The sequence below is a fragment of the Piliocolobus tephrosceles genome, chromosome 10 (genome assembly GCF_002776525.5).
Source record: "Piliocolobus tephrosceles isolate RC106 chromosome 10, ASM277652v3, whole genome shotgun sequence".
Classification (NCBI taxonomy): Eukaryota; Metazoa; Chordata; class Mammalia; order Primates; family Cercopithecidae; genus Piliocolobus; species Piliocolobus tephrosceles.
Genome location: NC_045443.1, coordinates 112,779,040 through 112,796,754, shown reverse-complemented (window position 1 = coordinate 112,796,754; position 17,715 = coordinate 112,779,040).

Below are 17,715 nucleotides of genomic sequence, written 5' to 3'. Positions count from 1 at the left end.
TTTATTTTACCACAATAAAGAAATATTTTTTTAAAAAAATAGTGAGGTGACTAGGCTATAAAATTGAAAGAAGAAATCATTTTCAGAGGCATGAAAGTGGAGGTTCGGAGAATGAAAGTCTCCTTCAACTTTCACCCTAGCTGCTTCATTTCCTTACTTTAGTCCTGGCTCTGAAGGGAGGCACAGGATCTCCTATATCACAGTTCTCTAAACCCTGCTACAGGTTTGATTTCCATCCAACAAAGACAGGGCAGACCCAAGGTCCATGTCAGGGACTCAAGCCATTGTCCAATGCTCTTGCTTCTGCTTCCACACTTACATTCTCCAGCAAGGCACTTTCTCCTTTGGCAAAAGAGGAAAGTGGGCTTCCATAGCCACTCATTCTTCCAGTCTTCTGTTTATGGCAATGATATTATATCTGGAGTATTACAGGGCTTAGATTTTTTTTGAGCTAAAAAAAAATCTGTTAAAACCTAGATAACATATAATTTAATATAATATATTCAACATAAATTTTAAGGGTACAATTGAGAAGGCTTAGATTTTTGAAACCCAGAAGCCTGGATTTCTATAAAGCAAAAGGTCTGAATTCAAAAGCTATTGTTCAGTATTTGTAAAATGCTCCTGGAACTGTGACTATTGCTGATTGGATGGGAGAGGCATGAGCAAGGAGAATGGGGAATGTAAAAGAGAGCATTGGCCCACTGTTCATGTCTATCCAATAGAGGATTGGCGCACTGCTCACTTCTATCCAATAGGGGATTGGCCCACTGCTCACTTCTATCCAATGGGACATTGGCCCCTTGTTCGTTCATATCCAGTGGGACATTGGCCCACTGTCCCCTCATTTCCAATGGGACATTGGCCCACTGCCACAATTTAAAAAAGCTGTACAAAATTTATTCCACCAACATGTATTTAGCTATGAGAGAAAGGTATAATAATGATGATTGAGAATAAAAAGCTCTTTGTAGCTTACAATGCACTTTCCTTCTAAATTCTAAGCTCTCTGAGGGCAAGAATGAATTTTGTCTTACTGGTTATCATCTCTCCAGTGCCTGTGAGAGGCCTGAGACACACAGGGGCCCAATAAATGCATTCATGTATCGCTTAACAGTAGGGATACCTTCTGAGAAACGTGTCGTTAGGTGACTTTGTTGGGTGAACCTCACAGAGTGTATTTATACAAACCTAGATGGTACAGCCTACTACACACCTAGGCTATGTGTGGTATAGCCCATTGCTCCTAGGCTGCAAACCTGTCCAGCATGCTACTGTACTGAATAATGTAGGCAATAGTAGCACAATAGTAAGGGTTTGTGTATCTAAGCACAGCTAAACATGGAAAAGGTACAGTAAAAATACAGGATTATAATTTTGTGCGACTGTTGTCATATATGTGGTCCATGATTGACTTAATAATAGTCATGCTGCACATGACTATAGTTGTTTAGTGAACAAACAAGTACATAGATTTTGTTTGAGTCTCAGAATGTCCCTGATTCATAAGAAGAGCTAGTTTTATTACCTCTGTTTTACAGATACAGCAACTGAGGCTCAAAGACCTAAAGTAACAAAACTGGGGAGAAAGGGAATCAGGATTTGAGCCCACAACACAGCAACATGTACTTTGAAACAGTGAAATCACTTGCCAACACCACATAATAGGGGTGATATTGAGATTGATTATCTTTCTATAGAAGTTGTCTGAACAAATACATTGTGTATTATTATGAATTAGGATATCAACACTAAGGGCAGACATTATTGAGTTCTTACAGTACGCTAGACCCTATGTTAAGGGAATTATATAATTAGCTTTCATTAATCCTCAGAATAACCTTGGGAGAGGCACACATAGTTCCAGTTTAAGGATGAAGAAAGCAAGTGTCAAACAGTTGAAATAATTTACTCAGTCTCTCACCTCCCACAGAGCAATGCTGGGATTTGAACCCAATAGTTCTGTGTGACTCCCAAGTTTATGACACTTAACGTGACAATAGATTTTGATGGGCCTCTAGGCTATGTATGTACCAACCTGGGGAAGCCACCTAATCCTGCAGTCCATGGGAATCATTGGCAACTGACTTTGGAAAAAGAAGCATAGGCCTCTTTAGTAGCAAAAGTTCATGACATTTAGGTTCAGTCAACCTGCCAAACAGTGTCTGGGGGAAGAGGGAGAGGGGAGTCAATCATCTTGACATTCTGTCATCTTCTGGTGTCTACAGAACGTCACACACCCCGAGTTAGAAAGCACTGTGGTCTTGTTCTTCAAATGTTTGAGACTGTGCTGCCCATTCTCTGTGTGTCAGAGCTCCCGCCTGACAAACAGTGGGACTAATATTATTTTCATTAATAATAACAGCACTACCCTTTCCTTTGTGCACATTTGGTATTCTGGGCTTTGTGCAGAGGGGTTTTTTTAAATTTAAGTTTTGGAATAAACATGCAGGACATGCATGTTTGTTACATAGGTAAACATGTGCCATGGTGGTTTGCTGCACCTATCAACTCATCACCTAGGTATTAAGCCCTGCATGCATTAGCTGTTTATCCGCCCCCCCTCCCCCCCCACCGACAGGCCCCAGTGTGTGCTGTTTTCCTCCTGGGGTCCATCCATGTGTTTTCATTGTTCAGCTCCCACTTGCTAGTGAAAACATGCAGTGTTTGGTTTTCTGTTCCTGTATTCGTTTGCTGAGGATAATGGCTTCCAGCTCCATCTATGTCCCTGCAAAGGACATAATCTCATTTCTTTTTGTGGCTGTGTAGTATTCAATAGTGTATATGTGTCACATTTTCTCTATCCAGTCTATCATTGATGGGCATTTGGGTTGATTCCACATCTTTGCTATTGTGAATATTGCTGCAATTAACATATGCATGCATGTATCTTATAATAAAATGATTTATATTTCTTTGGTTATATACCCAGTAATGGGATTGCTGGGTCAAATAGTATTTCTGGTTCTAGATCCTTGAGGCCACACTGTTGTCCACAATGGTTGAACTAATTTACATTCCCACAAACAGTGTAAAAGTGTTCTTATTTCTCCACAGCCTTGCCAGCATCTGTTGTTTCTTGACTTTAATAATTGCCATTCCGACAGCGTGAGATGGTATCTCATTGTGGTTTTAATTTTGCAGTTCTCTAATGATCAGTGACGTTGAGCTTTTTAAAGTATGTTTGTTGGCTGCATAAAGGTGTTTTTTTGAGAAGTGTCTGTTCATATCCTTTGCCCACTTTTTGATGGAGTTGTGTGTTCTTTTCTCATAAATTTGTTTTAATTCCCTATAAATTGTGCAGAGGGTTTTAAATGCATTATCTTACTCTGTAAAGTTCTATTAGTAACTCTGTTTTCCATAAGAGAGCGTTACTAAGGCTCACCAGTGGGTGAGAAACAAGACCAAGGACACTCACATAGTATGTGACTATAGTGGGTTGAATAATGGTCTCAAAAAAGATATATTCACCGGAAATGGAACGTGATCTTATTTAGAAATAGGGTCTTTGCAAGTATGACTAATTTAAAAATCTTGGGATGGGATGGTCTTGATTTAGGGGGAACTCTAAATCCTATGACAGGTGTCCTTATAAAGAAAAGGCAGAAGGAGATTGGAGACACAGACACAGAGGGGGAAGGCCGTGTGAAGACAGAGGCAGGTTCTAGAGTGATGTGTCTCCAGGCCAAGGCAGGCTAAGGATTGCTGGCTACTATCAGCAGCTGGGAGAGAGGCATGGAATGGATTCTCCCTCAAGGACTCCAGAAGGCACCAACCCTACCAATAACTTGAATTCAAACTTCTGATCTCCAGAACCATGAAAGGACTTTGGTCGTTTTAATCCATCCAAATTTGGCAATCTCTTATGGCTAGGTAGGACACTAATACAGTGGCTGAGATAGAATTTGGATGCAAGTGACATCAGTAACCTCTAAGTCACACATTCAAAACCAGCTTTTTACTTCTCAATGCATTTGCTCAATTTCTTCATGTTCGTAAATTCAATGACTCAGAGTATTTTAGAAAAAAAGACACATATGCATACACACATGCACACATAGGAAGACATACATATGGATACTTCACCGAGGTTAAATGATCAAGAAGCTTTCTCATCTATTTTCCTTATATGATTACTAACTCTAAAGAACATACCAAAAATTAAAAAAAAAAAAAAATTCCAAATTGCCACTGCAAGTCTGATCAAGCAGTCTGTGGGAAAAATAAGCAAACAAGCAAACAAAAACTTCAGTCTTGAAATGCGAAACCAGAGACTTGGATCTTTTTTAACGTTGAGAATGTTATTTTGTTAACATGAAGCCTTTTATCTCTGGATTCCAGACAACTTTAAAGAGGGAGAGAGTAAGTGTCGTTCTGGTTTTCATTTGATGTGGCCATCGTGGGGGACTGGAGACATGGAAGGAACTATTAAGCTTAAAACATTTGCTCTCATTTTCCAGAGTCAGTAAAAACCAGAAATAGTCCAGACTTATAACCATCTGCATTAGTATCTTCTCAGAATTCACCATCCCCAAACTGATAGTACCAAGGATGAAGTTGCCTACCCGCTTCATAGACCATCTGGAGAACTCAGATGTATCCTTCAAGTTCCAGTCTTTATGAGATGCTGTCCTTGCTTTTGTCAACTCCATGCTCTCTCACAAAGCAATGTTGACTATCCATGCCTGTGCACACACTGTGGTTTGTATGCACCTCAAATACACCATCCATGATACTTTATGCTATTTGGTTGTGTACAGATCTCTCCCTTTAGAAGAAGGGGTTTTTTTTTGTTGATTTTTGTTTTTTGTTTTTGTTTGTTTTTTGTTTTTGAGACAGAGTCTTGCTCTGTCGCCCAGGCTGGAGTGCAGTGGCTCAATCTCCGCTCACTGAAAGCTCTGCCTCCCGGGTTCACACCATTCTCCTGCCTCAGCCTCCCGAGTAGCTGGGACTGCAGGCGCCCACCACCATGCCCGGCTAATTTTTTTTGTATTTTTAGTACAGACGGGGTTTCACCGTGTTACCCAGGATGGTCTCCATCTCCTGACCTCGTGATCTGCCTGCCTCAGCCTCCCGAAGTGCTGGGATTACAGACTTGAGCCACCGCACCCGGCAGAAGAAGGGTTTTTATCCCAAGAACTTACAGCAAGTCAATAAAAGGGTTTCAAGGGAAGCTGTCAATCCCTTGAAACTATCTGAAAAATTATATGAAAATGTACAACTTGGGGAATAGAAACTCCTTAGGCTTTCATGAGTTCCCAAAGAACTTCAAGGCTCAAACATGTTTACAATCCCCTGCACTAAAGATGAAATTCTTCAAGTTTTTGTATCTCTATTGCCCTGTACAGCACCTGGGCCAGTGACATGAAAAGTGCTTATTGCTGGATAAAACTTTGATGAAAATTTAGTTAGAGAGATTCTAAGTTGCTCTGATTTTATGTTTGAACCACTGGAGTTATAAGTGAAGAATTATAAAAAGTTCCAAATCTGTGCAAAATTATAAGTAACTTTAGGCTGACTCACAGCTTGTTCTTCTCTTAAACAAAAAAGGTCAGGTGTCTATTCTACCAAGAAGCTCAACACTTAAAATAGCTACCACGGTTTGCTCTCAGAAACTCACTTTCTAGCTGTCCCAACAATTCAGCATCTGAGAATTTATCCTACAGATCTATCAGCATGAATGTACAAAAATACATGTATATGGATGTAATAGCAAAAAGAATGGACTCAACTGAATGTCTATCAATAGGAGCTATAATCCTTTAGAACAAGGCCATCAAAATACTTATAAAGGGCCAAGTGGTAAATATTTTAGGTTTTGTGGAACATGTAACTCCTGTCTTCAGCAACTGCAACTACTCAACATTGCCATTATAGTGTCAAAGCAGTCACAATGTGCAAATGCATGCACATGGCTCTGTTCCAATAAAACTTGACTTACAAAAATAGGCAAGTGGCAGAATTTGGCCACTGAGTGGTAGTTTGTTGACCTCTGCCTTAGAATACTATAGAGCTATTAAAAAAAAAAAGACTTGTGAAAATGTCCACAATTTTTTTAATTTGCAGAATAATATAACCAGCACATGCATGGTGCTTCCTATATGACTTACTATATGACTTACTTTAAGTACTGTGTTATTTTACCCTCACATACAACCCTATACGTGTAGGCACTCTTATTATTCCCATTTTATAGATAAGGAAACTGACGCTTAGAGTTCAGAACCAGTTTCTGACCACAGAGTGTGGACTGGCAGAGCCCTGATTTGAAGCAAAGTCAAAACCATAGTGCCAGATGGGAACTCAGTCATGAATAAAGTCCCAGGTTTGCATGATTTTTTTTTTTTTTTTTTTTTTTTTGAGATGGAGTCTCACATTGTCACCTAGGCTGGAGTGCAGTGGCATGATCCTGGCTCACTGCAACCTCTGCCTCCCGGGTTCAAGTGATTCTCATGCCTTAGCCTCGTGGCTGGGATTACAGGCACCTGCCACCACACCTGGCTAATTTTTGTATTTTTAGTAGAGATGGGGTTTCAGCATGTTGGCCAGGCTGGTCTCGAACTCCCGACCTCAAGTGATTTGCCCACCTTGGCCTCTCAAAGTGCTAGGATTATAGGCATGAGTCACTACGTCCGGGCCTTTGCATGACTCTTAATATCTTTGCCTTAATAGTCATCCTCATCAAACTCACAGGTACCTTACCAGGTCCTTACCAGAGTCCAAGCCCTGTGCTAAGAACATCATGAACATGATCTTCTTGAACCCTTACCAATTAAATAAGGATGCGGGGTGAGGGTGCTTGAGGAGCCACCAGAAGTCAGAAAATACTCTATACCAATGGCTGGTAAACTGCAGATCATAGACCACATTTGGCCCATCACTTGTTTCTGTAAATAAATTTTTATTCGAACACAGCCATGCCCATTTGGTTACATATTGTCCATGGCTGTTTTCATTCTGCAATGTCAAATTGGAGTAGTTGTAACAGAGACACATAAAAGAATAAGTTGTAGCAGAGACCAAAAAAAAACTAAAATATTGACTACTGGCCCCTTACAGAAAAGGTTTTCTCCCCAGTCTTGATTCTTGATGAGATATAGAAATCAGAGCAATAGGACATCATTTGACTTTGTGTGGAGGACTATAACACCACCCATCAATATTCAGGATTCCATCTGACAGAATATTAAACTTTTCTATCCCATTGAATTTTGGCATGGCCATGAGACTGGCTTTAGCCAATGATATGTGAGAAAAAGTGACATATTTACTACTGGGCAGAAGCTTTAAGAGCCATTGTGTTTTACCACATTCTCATTGACTTCTGGTACAGTGACTGCTCTGCCAGCCTGGAACCGAGCACGAGGATGACAATCACACTTGACTGACTCTTGATGGATATATTGGTTACGCCTCTAAGCTTTTGGGAGTTGTTTGTTACCGTAACACTTCACTCATCCTGACTGATACATGCTGAGCAGCCCTGAGATTGTTCTTTTATCAAGAGGTTAATGTTAACAGAAACTGGAGCAGCCTAAAGAACCCAACTGTCTTTGAGGGCTTATAGGTCTGGGCTTCCTATCCTCATTGAGCTGTGAAATGGTTGGTTCTCTGAGTGTCCCTTTAAAGCACAGAGATGTTAAAAGATCTGTCTCAAGGTAAAAAAAAAAAAAGAGTGAGGACTTTGGCTCCTCCATTCCTGCCAGAGGTTGTCAGCTTTGAAAGTAGCTTGGCACAGAAAGGATTTGGAGTCCAGCAGACATTGCTTTATACCCTTAATGACCCATTCATCATTTTTTTCAATGCACATTTATTGATTACCTACTATGTGCCTACTACTTAGCACCTGTACATGGTGCTAAGAATACAGTTGGGAGTGAGACAGACACTAAAACTGGGGGCATGTGTAATAGGTAAACCAACAGAAATATTAATGTGATAATTTCATGTCAGAATTAATACTACAAGGACAACAAAAAGTTTAATGTGACATTGTGCAATAGTTTGGGGACGACATTTAACAGGGTGATCAGAGCAAAGCTAAGGGAATGAGAAGGAGCCTTTCCTGTGAAGATCTGGGGGAAAAGCATTGCAGGTCGAGGGAACAGCAGGTGCAAGGGCCCTGAGGCAAGAACAAGATTTGTATCTAGTCTAGAAAGAAATACTGCCCATGTAGCTGGAATATAATAAAAGCTCACATTTGCTGAGTGCTTCACACATGCCATGCACTGGATGAATACTTAACATATACTCTCTTATTTAATTAGCACAACAACCCTATCAAACAGGTACTATTATCCCCATTTTATGAGTAGAAAAACTGAGACACAGAGATGTTTAATGGCCTGTCTAAAGATCAAAAAGTTAGCAAGTGGCAGGACTAGAATTTGAACCTAAGCAACCTCTCTCCAGAGCCCATACTCTTAATTACCGCACGTACTGCTTTGCATGGAGAACAACCAGTTCTGTCAGCTTGGGCAGGTGGCTTAGATTCTCAGAGCCTCAGTTTCCACTCTAGTGAAACTAAGGCAAAAGAGAGCTGCTGTGACTGTTAACATTAGTCAAGTCGCTGTTTTATAATGGGAACACAATTGAAGTTAGTTCTCATCTCTTCAACTGTTTCAATGAGCCATTATTCATTGAAACTAAAAGGGCATATAAAGAAAATCATGTTTAAAGAGTTTTCATTCTGATATTTTCTCTGAGGGTACAGACATCTATTCAGACACAATTAAGTATTTTTTTTAACACATAGTGTGGTGAGATAGTAATGTCTACTATCTTATGTGTGATTAATGAAATCTGCTAATATAAACAGTGAGAGGACAGGCACTCGGATTCTCCCAATGGCTACTAATTAAGGAGGTGCTGCTCATTTTCAGGATGAAAAGGGAACTGCTCTGTCTTAGCTGTCTGTAATAATTTATCAAGAAGTGAAATTTTAAGGACATGACCCAGAAAGAACATGAGAATTTAAAAATCTCTTTCCTTTCTAATAATAATATTAAAAATCATAGCAATAGTACTATAATATACTAGATGCTTCTGTGTACCAGGTACAAATTAAGTACTTTGCAGGCATATCCCTGTTTCATCCACTCAGCAGCCCTCTCAGGTAAATACCTATGCTGTGTTCAATCTTCAGATGAGGTAACTAGTGCTATAGCAAACAAGGGATGGAGTAAGAAAGCGACACTAAGCATGACCTAGTTAAAGAAGCAAGTCTGAGATTTGGAGAAAGGAACATCTGTGGAATTGTCCACATTTTGTGACATCTGTATATGGGGCACTATGGGAGTAAGGGTGGCAGGGAAATCTAAAAACACACATATTCACAGATGCATATGCAGACACACAAACACATACTACGTGGTCGAGAAAGAGTTGACTCACATTTAATAAAGTGTAAAATCCTTAAACCCGTATTAATTTTGATTATAAGTTATCACTAGTTATAGAAGACAGCAAGCCAGAGAAATATAGCACACATACTCTTGTATGTTGGGGTCTCATTTTGCACACCGATAAAGAAAAGGTGTACAAACCCAGGAGTGGTTTCGCAAAGCCTGATGCACGCTGTCAGTTATTCACTCATCCCATCACACGCACAATGCTCGTCGGAATGGAGAGTGAGGGTGAGCCTGGGGATTATACGGGAAGTAAAAGTCACAGGAATGGATGATTGATTAGGTGGGACAAGCGTGGAACGAGATGAAGTTGAACAAGACTCCAAGATTCTTCCAGTGTGATTAAGTGGAAGGCCGAGCATGCCACGGATGCACTGGGGAACAGAAGTGCAACAGCAGGTTAGGGGGAAGGTGTTAAGCTCTGTTTTGGACATTCCAAGCTTGAGGTGCCTGGGGGACATCCAGGAGCAGATGTGAGGAGACACACATGGGTGTTTATAGGTCTGAGGCTTAAGCAAGAGACAAGTTAAAAGCCGAGGAGTGAACTAAGGGTGAACCCTGGGACATACTTGTGCTGAAGAAGTAAATTGAGGAAGAGCAGTGAGTGGAAAAGGCTGAGAAGAAACATAAAGGTCTGGTCAGGCGCGGTGGCTCACACCTGTAATCCCAGCACTTTGGGAGGCCGAGGGGGCAGATCACCTGAGGTCGGGAGTTCGAGACCAGACTGACCAACATGGAGAAACCCCGTCTCTACTAAAAATACAAAATTAGCCGGGCATGGTGGCACATGCCTGTAATCCCAGCTACTCAGGAGGCTAAGGCAGGAGAATCACTTGAACCAGGGAGGCAGAGGTTGTGGTCAGCTGAGATTGTGCCGTTGCACTCCAGCCTGGGCAACAAGAGCAAAACTCCATCTCAAAAAAAAAAAAAAAAAAAGGTCGAATTCAACTGTTTCATAGAATGATATAGTTATTAAGAAGGTGAAGAGGGCTGTGGATGGGATCAGACATAACCAGGAAGGGGAGGGATAAAAGGAGAAAGGCAAATGTGTGAAGGAAGACAAGGAAGTGGCTACAAAGGAGGGTGGCACATATGAGACCTCAGGGTCTTTGTAGTTAATTATGGTGGCCAAAGTCACATCCAGTAATCTAGACTAAAAACCTCCTTCAGTTGCTTTTAAAGATGGCTCCATGTTTTGCAAAGAACAAGGACCTTGGCGTAGGCAGCCCTGAATTTAAATCTGGGCTGTGTGACTTTTTAGCCAAGTGATGTTGGGCAAACATCTTCAATTCTCTGAGCTTCAATATTATTATTCAGTAGCCCATGAAATGGGACTAATAATGTTTTACTCAGAGAGTCATTTAAAAAATACATCTTGATAGTGATAGTTTTTTTTTTTTGAGACGGAGTCTTGCTCTGTCGCCCAGGCTGGAGTGCAGTGGCGCCATCTCGGCTCACTGCAAGCTCCGCCTCCCAGGTTCACGCCCTTCTCCTGCCTCAGCCTCCTGAGTAGCTGGGACTACAGGCACCCGCTACCTCGCCCGGCTAATTTTTTGTATTTTTAGTAGAGATGGGTTTTCACTATGTTAACCAGGATGGTCTCGATTTCCTGACCTCGTCATCTGCCCGCCTCGGCCTCCCAAAGTGCTGGATTACAGGCGTGAGCCACCGCGCCCGGCATGTAGTGATACATTTTCAGTACAGGTATAGATTATTCATTTTATCCTCACCTCATTGTGTATGTTTATATGAGTGTGGGTGGTGTGTGTGTGTGTGTGTGTGTGTGTGATTATGAATGGTCAAAAAACTAAGATGAAGGGACTTTACAGACTCCAGTCATTAAAATTTCAGAAGAATCACTTTCAGACAGAGCTGGGTTCGTGGATTCAAATGAGACCAAGTCTTTTCCTTGTTCTGTACTCCAGCCCGGCTTCCCCTTGAGTAGGCTCCATTCTGAGGGTGATGTTGAAGTGGCTGCTTCCAGCTTTCAGCAGACTTTTTTAAAAAACCCTTATTGAAGCATGAATGACATAATAAAAAGCTGTGTACATGTTAAATATACACAGTTTGGGGTAAGTATACACCCAGGAAATCCTCACCACCATCAAGTCAGCTGACTTCCTAGCTTCTAGCAACAACCACCTTATAGCACATAACCCCTCTCTCAAAGGCTCAAAGAAAAATCTCAGTGTTGAGTCTCTGTTGACTCCAATTGGTCAGACTTGAGACACAGGCTTATTCAGAACCAATCACTGGCCAGCAACACTCTGATTGGCTGGGCCTGAGTGGGTCACATGACATCCCTGGAACCCAACCTTCCAAGGACTGGGAAGGTACAAATCAACATTTTGTTAACAAAAGACTGGATATTGGACATTTACAAAGGTCAACTCGTGTGTGTGTGTGTGTGTGTATGTACAAATTTTCCTAGTTTATTACTTCATAGACATGTTTGGGTTTATTTCCACCTCAATCATTCTCATGGTCATTCATGAATATAAGAAAGTTGCACCAAGTACCTGGTCCATGCAGTTCTCTCTGGGGCAGGCACTGCAACGTGGTGTCACCCAGGATCCTTAGCTTCATTCTCTCCCTGGGAACTTAAGAAGAATGCCTTCTGCCTCTGCTGAGTCAGCGGGTTGACAAAGACCTCTGACACCCTCCTGGCCTTTCCCGGAACCTTAAGAAGGAAGAGGAGAGAGCCTCAGAGGGCAGGTTTAAAATTAGAAGGGAGTGCAACACTGCCTGTGGTTCTTGAACGTCAGCCATTCGGGAGGAATGGGAGATAAGGTGGTCAAGAGACAGGAAGCATTTATTTAAGATTCCTATCACACTGGGAAGCTGGAGAGGGAGTTTAGTTCAGGGGAAGAACAGGATGTTGCCAGGATCTGGGGCAGGGCCAAGGGCAGGGGGGCATGGAGGGAACAGATATTGAAAAGAGGGAGCTAATCAGCCAGGGTTTAAGGAGAGAAGGTTTGGAGAAGTCCCAAGCAGGAAGTCAGCCAGGAAAGAGGCCCCTAGGGAGTTCAGGTCTCTTCAGTCACAGAAGGGAGATGGATCTTCTCTTGGAAGACCTTGGATCTCTTCGGTGAAGCCGACGTGTTTCTGGGTGGTCTCCTTGGAAGGGGACTTCATTTAACTCTTGTGTGAGCTCTTGGTTTGGTGTTCTCCCTGATGGCTTTCTGCTGGTCTCCCAGCTTGGAGGCCACCACACTGACATTCTCTGAAGGGCACCACCCTGAAGTTCTGCCTTGACATTGAAGGCTACAGAAAGTTAAAGGCCACATTGGTTGCAGACCCTGTGGTCGATTTCCATCCCACATGCATGTGGGGGCATAGTGGTGAGTCCAAGCATGTCCCTTTTTTCCCCTTAGGGAAAACACATAGTTTCTCCAGTCTTCAAAAAAGACTCCTTAGCAAAACGCAAATTTAGTGAAGAAAATCTATGAAAAGGTCATTTGCAAAATGGAAAAATACAAGTGACCAACATACACCAAAGAAAAAACTATAATCATAATTTGAATAACTCACATCTGCATTACTGTGGCAAGCCAAGTATTGCCATAAACCTTGGACATACATTAATTCATGTTAATCCTTTTTGACAACCCTAAGAAGCATTTTCTTCATTTCATAATACAGTCCAATAAACCAAGACATGCAGGGGTTAAGACCCTTGTCTAAGATCACAGCTCCCAAGTGGCAGGGTTGGAAGGAAAGAGGATTGTATTAACAGCCCAATGGGTAAAAGCCTGAGTTTGCAGCTGACAAAACTGGCTTTGGGAAAGTGACTTGACCTCTCTGAGCCTTAGCTTACCCAGTGCAGAAAGTGAGTATGAGATAGGACCCACATCACAGAGTTGCAGAAAAGTTTTAGCAAGATAGCATATGGTTAGCACAGTGCATTCGTATTGAAAAAAAGTGCAATAGACAGTCGACTTTTGTTATTCCTGATTTAGAGGTTCTACTATAGCAGCACTCCCTGTCTACATCTGACAGGGGTTATAAAAAGTCCACTCCTGACAACAGAGGCCAGAAGCCTCAAAGAGCAGGGCTGAGATGTATCCCACCCTCACCCTCCTCTCCTGGCCTCTTCTGCAGACACAGCTAAGACCTCCAAGGGCACCTCCCACTCACCCACTAACCAACCCTCTGGGGAAGCATCTGGACCACAGAGGATGATCAGTGACAGAGTATTTGCTCAGCTCCACACCCACGGTCCATCTGGAGAGACACCCTTGGATTCAAGACTAAAGGCTTCCAGGAAAAGTGGCGAGGCTCAAGGTCGTCGGTCAGTCAGTAACTGACCACCTTGCCTCTGGGGACAGTCTGGAGCTCTCAAATGGGGCATCTGCCTTTCTTATTCCCAGGGGGAGTGTCTGCTCCCTTTTGGTTTTTAAAGAAGCAGTCACACATTATTATTATTACTACTGTGATTTTTGCTACCATTGATTGAATGCGCCCATGTTCAGGGCCCTACGCTAAATGCTTTACATGAATTTTCTCATTTTATCCTCACTATAACTCAAAGTGCTGGGGATTATTTTTAGCCCTATTTTACAGACTGCTCAGTTTGTTCTCAGTCACCTCTAAGCTTCCTCTGCTGAAATGATCCTCTACCATCCATTTTTCAACTGACCTGTTTTTTCAAGTAGGCAAGTTAGCTCTTCCAGGAAGCCTTCACTAACGATGGGCTAGGCTGGGTGCCTTGTCATGGTGCCCTCGTCTTCCTCCATCTTCACAGCACATTGTATGCCTGTATTTACCCAACAATCTGAAATATTTGCTTACTGCTGGTCTACTTCATGAGATTATAAGGTCTAAGAAAGAAGGGACTGTGCTTGTCTTGTATTCTGTCTACCTAGTATAATCGCACATAGTAGTTTCTCCATGAAATATTTGTGGATGGGTCAGTCTGATGAGACCACATTCAGATGAGTGGATTCAATTCTAGATACTCTTGTTTATTAAGAGACAGAGGTGCACGTCACTTCTGGAGGTCTTTCCTGGAGAAACTCTTATATTTTTGCACAAGGAGACATATACAAGTATGTCCATTACAGAATAATTTATGATAGAAGAAATTGGAATCAACTGAGATGTCCATCAACAGGGGACTGGATACGTGCAGTGTTACACATGCACATGTTTTAAGATTGCAATCAAAGTAGACAAACCAGAGTTATATGTGTCAACAGGGAGATTTCTGAGAATATGGAGAGAAAATTCTATTTGCGAAGTGATTCATATCCCATCCATGAAATTCAAAACACCCAAGAGGACCTTTATATTTTTAAGGGTTCATGTATAAGTATGTAAAATTCTATTAAAATGAGAGTATGTACTCTGAGTTCATAATAGTATATTGTGTTTGTGTGGATAGCCTGGATGAGAGCATAGAATTGGAACCAGGAGTATGCATTGAGGGGAGTTTAAGTTTACTGTGATGTTTCAATGGTATTTAAAAGCTGTGCCTTTATGTATTCATTCAGTAATCTTGAAAGGTGTAAATATAAAAGAGAGACAGTTACAAAATATGCTTACATGTTCATAATGGTTTATTACGGATGGTAGAAATATGGGTGGGTCTTGTTTTCTTCTTTTTTTTTGATTTTTTTTTTAATACTTTAAGTTCTGAGGTACATGTGCAGAACGTGCAGGTTTGTTACATAGGTATACATGTGCCATGGTGGTTTGCTGCACCCATCAACCCGTCATCCTCATTAGGTGTTTCTCCTAATGCTATCCCTCCCCTAGTCCCCCATCCCCTGACAGGCCCCAGTGTGTGATATTTCCCTTCCTGTGTCCATGTGCCCTCATTGTTCAACTGCCACTCATGAGTGAGAACACGTGGTGTTTGGTTTTCTGTTCTTCTGTTAGTTTGCTCAGAATGATGGTTTCCAGCTTCATCCATGTCCCCACAAAGGACATGACTCATCCTTTTTTATGGCTGCATAGTATTCCATGGTGTATATGTGCCACATTTTCTGTATGCAGTCTATCATTGATGGACATTTGGGTTGGTTCCAAGTCTTTGCTATTGTGAACAGTGCCAATATAAACATACGTGTGCATGTGTCTTTATAGTAGAATGATTTATAATACTTTGGGTATATACCCAGTAATGGGATTGCTGGGTCAAATGGTATTTCTAGTTCTATATCCTTGAAGAATCACTACACTGTCTTTCACAATGGTTGAACTAATTTGCATTCCCACCAACAGTGTAAAAGCGTTTCTATTTCTCCACATCCACTCCAGCATCTGTTGTTTCCTGACTTTTTAATGATCACCATTCTAACTAGTGTGAGATGGCATCTCATCATGGTTTTGATTTGCACTTCCCTAATGACCAGTGATGATGAGTTTTTCTTCATATGTTTGTTGGCCGCATAAATGTCTTCCTTTGAGAAGTGTCTGTTCATATCCTTTGCCCACATTTTGATGGGGTTGTTTGGTTTTTTCTTATAAATTTGTTTAAGTTCTTTGTAGATTCTGGATATTGGCCCAATCTATATGGATGGATTGCAAAAATTTTCTCCCATTCTGTAGGTTGCCTGTTCACTCTGATGATAGTTTATTTTGCTGTGCAGAAGTTCTTTAGTTTAATTAGATCCCATTTGTCAATTTTGGCTTTTGTTGCCATTGCTTTTGGTGTTTTTGTCATGAAGTCTTTGCCCATGCCTATGATCTGAATGGTATTGCCCAGGTTTTCTTCTAGAGTTTTTAAGGTTTTACGTCTTACATTTAAGTCTTTAATCTATCTTGAGTTAATTTTTGTATAAGGTGTAAGGAAGGTGTCCAGTGTCAGTTTTCTGCATGTGGCCAGCCAGTTTTCCCAACATCATTTATTAAATAGGGAATCCTTTCCCCATTGCTTGTTGTTTTCAGGTTTGTCAACGATCGGATGGTTGTAGATGTGTGGTGTTATTTCTGAGGCCTGTGTTCTGTTTCCTTGGTCTACATATCTGTCTTGGTACCAGTCCCATGCTGTTTTGGTTACTGTAGCCTTGTAACATAGTTTGAAGTTAGGTAGCATGATGCCTCCAGCTTTGTTCTTTTTGCTTAGGATTTTCTTAGCTATGTGGGCTCTTTTTTGGTTCCACATGAAAATAAAAGGTCAGGTGTGGTGGCTCATGCCTGTAATCCCAGCACTTTGGGAGACCGAAGCAGGTGGATCACGAGGTCAAGAGATCGAGACCATCCTGGCTAACATGCGGAAACCCTGTCTCTAAAACGGGAAACCCCGTTTTCTAATTCTGTGAAGAAAATCAATGGTAGTTTGATGGGGATAGCACTGGATCTATAAATTACTTTGGGCAGTATGGTCATTTTCACAATATTGATTCTTCCTATCCATGAGCATGGAATGTTTTTCCATTTGTTTGTGTCCTGTCTCATTTCCTTGAGCAGTGGTTTGTAGTTCTCCTTGAAGAGGTCCTTCACATCACTTGTAAATTGTATTCCAAAGTATTTTATTCTCTTTGTAACAATTGTGAATGGGAGTTCACTCATGATTTGGCTTTCTGTTTGTCTATTATTGGTGTATAGGAATGCTTGTGATTTTTGCACATTGATTTTGTATCCTGAGACTTTGCTGAAGTTGCTTATCAGCTTAAGGAGATTTTGGGCTGAGACGATGGGGTTTTCTAAATATACAATCATATCATCTTCACATAGAGACAATTTGACTTCCTTGCTTCCTATTTAAACACGCTTTATTTCTTTCGCTTGCCTGATTGCTCTGGCCAGAACTTCCAATGCTATGTTGAATAGGAGTGGTGAGAGAGGGCATCCTTGACTTGTGCTGGTTTTCAAAGGGAATGCTCTCAGTTTTTGCCCATTCAGTATGATATTGGCTGTGGGTTTGTCATAAATAGCTCTTATCATTTTAAGATATGTTCCTTTTTTTTTTTTTTTTTAAGAGTCTCGCTCTGTCGCCCAGGCTGGAGTGCAGTGGCATGGTCTTGGCTCACTGCAGCCTCCACCTCCCATGTTCAAGTGATTCTCCTGCCTCAGCCTCCTCAGTAGCTGGGACTACAGGCACATACCACCATGCCTGGCTAATTTTTTGTATTTTTAGTAGAGACGGGGTTTCCGCATGTTAGCCAGGATGGTCTCGATCTCTTGACCTCGTGATCCACCTGCTTCGGTCTCCCCAAGTGCTGGGATTACAGGCATGAGCCACCACACCTGACCTTTTTTGAATGTTTTAATCTCAGAGAGAGTAGGAGGGACATAGAGAGGGAGGAAATGGGGAAGAAGGAAGGAAGGAAGGAAGGAAGGAAGGAAGGAAGGAAGGAAGGAA